The sequence below is a fragment of the Citrus sinensis genome, chromosome 3, assembly GCF_022201045.2.
Source record: "Citrus sinensis cultivar Valencia sweet orange chromosome 3, DVS_A1.0, whole genome shotgun sequence".
In the NCBI taxonomy this organism is placed as follows: Eukaryota; Viridiplantae; Streptophyta; class Magnoliopsida; order Sapindales; family Rutaceae; genus Citrus; species Citrus sinensis.
In genome coordinates, this window is record NC_068558.1 from 30,963,432 (window position 1) to 30,965,260 (window position 1,829).

The 1,829-nt window shown below is 35.1% G+C and overlaps 1 non-coding gene across 1 annotated transcript; it reads right to left on the bottom strand.

The window, feature by feature from the left end:
* Nucleotides 1–1,056: 1,056 nt before the first annotated feature.
* On the bottom strand, nt 1,057–1,160 carry LOC127901558 (small nucleolar RNA R71). Its single transcript, XR_008053799.1, has one exon. It is a non-coding gene; the product is annotated as a small nucleolar RNA R71 (small nucleolar RNA).
* Between the last annotated feature and the right edge of the window lie 669 nt (nt 1,161–1,829).

The window sequence follows — 1,829 nt, forward strand, 5'->3', positions numbered from 1 at the left end:
AAGTTTTAGCATATACCAAATCATTTCCACCATAAATCCAACAACCCATTTACAAAATTAATTCTATACACAATTAAAAATCCACCTCCTCGTGGGATCGACACTCGTCACCATAGATCTATACTACAATAGATTCGTGCGCTTGCGAGTACATTAAAATTTGCACAACAAGTTTTTGGCGCCGTTGCCGGGGAGGTAAGTAATTTTAATTCATAGAATTAATTTTTGTGAATAATTTCTTTTATTTGTTTTCTTGTATTTTTTTTTATTATTAAAAAAAAAAGAAAAAAAAAGTGAATCTACATTTAAAGGTTAGTATTTCTTTTCTTTTTCTCTTCTTTAAAATTTTGTAATTTAATTTTCCATTTATTTTTCTTTGTAATTTTTTTGTTTATCTTATTAATTTAATTTTTAGTTAATTTCTTTCACGTATTTATTTTTGTGTATTTTTATAGAAAGGTTGTAATAGCGCAATAAGGTTAGTATCGTAATTTCTCCCTCTTCTTTATTTTTATTTGTTTTGTTCCCATCTTTATTTTTGTTTTGTTTGCATCTTTATTTTTATTTTATTTATTTTGCATGCATGGTCGTAGGTCATTATTACCTAATCTTGAACCTATAGACCTTGAATTAGAAAAAACACTTCGCACACACAAACACGTTAAAAATAAAATGGATTTACAAGCACCACAGGAGAGGCCATTTAAGGACTATTTTAGTCCCTTAGCTAATTTGAGCACGTCATGCATAAGATACCCAAATGTAGCTGCTAGGAGTTTTGAATTAAAACCTAGTGTGTTAAATTGTCTCCCTACATTTTATGGCCTAGAAAATGAGGATCCATATAATCATTTGAATGATTTTCATGCCATTTGTCAAACATTCAAATATGAGAATTTTTCAGATGATGATGTTAAACTTAGACTATTCCCATTTTCTTTAAAAGATAGAGCTCGTTCATGGCTTAATACATTGCCTGCTAATAGCATTGCATCATGGGAACAAATGGTTACAAAATTTTTAAATAAATATTTCCCAGTGCATAAAACCAATGCTATTCGCAGGGAAATCTCGGAGTTTACCCAGAAAGATGACGAGCAATTTTTCGAAACATGGGAGCGATTCAATGGGCTACTCTTGAAGTGTCCACATCATGGGTACGAGAAATGGCACCAATGCCAATACTTTTTGGAGGGATTATTGCCGAATGTGCAAGAATGGCTAATGGCAACGAGTGGAGGAGAGCTAATGTCAAAAAGTGCATCAGAGATTTGGGAATTCTTCCAGCGACAAGCAGATAATTCCCAACAACGGAGTCGATCACTCAGGACTACTAGAAGAATTAAAGGAGTGAATGAGGTTCAAATTGGCGAATCAAGTTCAGAAATTAAAGAAGTCAAAGCGATAATTGAAGGTCTCTCTCGACAAATAGCATCATTATCGACTGCTAAATCAACAGAGCCACATGACCATGACTCATACTCAGATCAAGCCAATGCCATAGGTGTAATGAGAAAGCCATCAAATTACAACCCATACTCCAACACATATAACCCTGGATGGAGAGACCACCCCAATTTTTCATGGTCTCAAGGATTCCAACAGAATGGACCAACAGCTCCAGCTCCACCAATTCCACAAAATCCTCAAGCCTCTCAGCCCCCATTTAGACCATTCAATCAGAATCAGAACTACTCTCAACCCAGACCATGGGAGGATGCATTCCAAAATTTCAAGAATGTTACTCACTCCACGATTGAGCAACAGAACCGCACCATTGATGGACTACGAAATGAATTGAGAGCGGGCTTCAACTCACAAGCTCAATC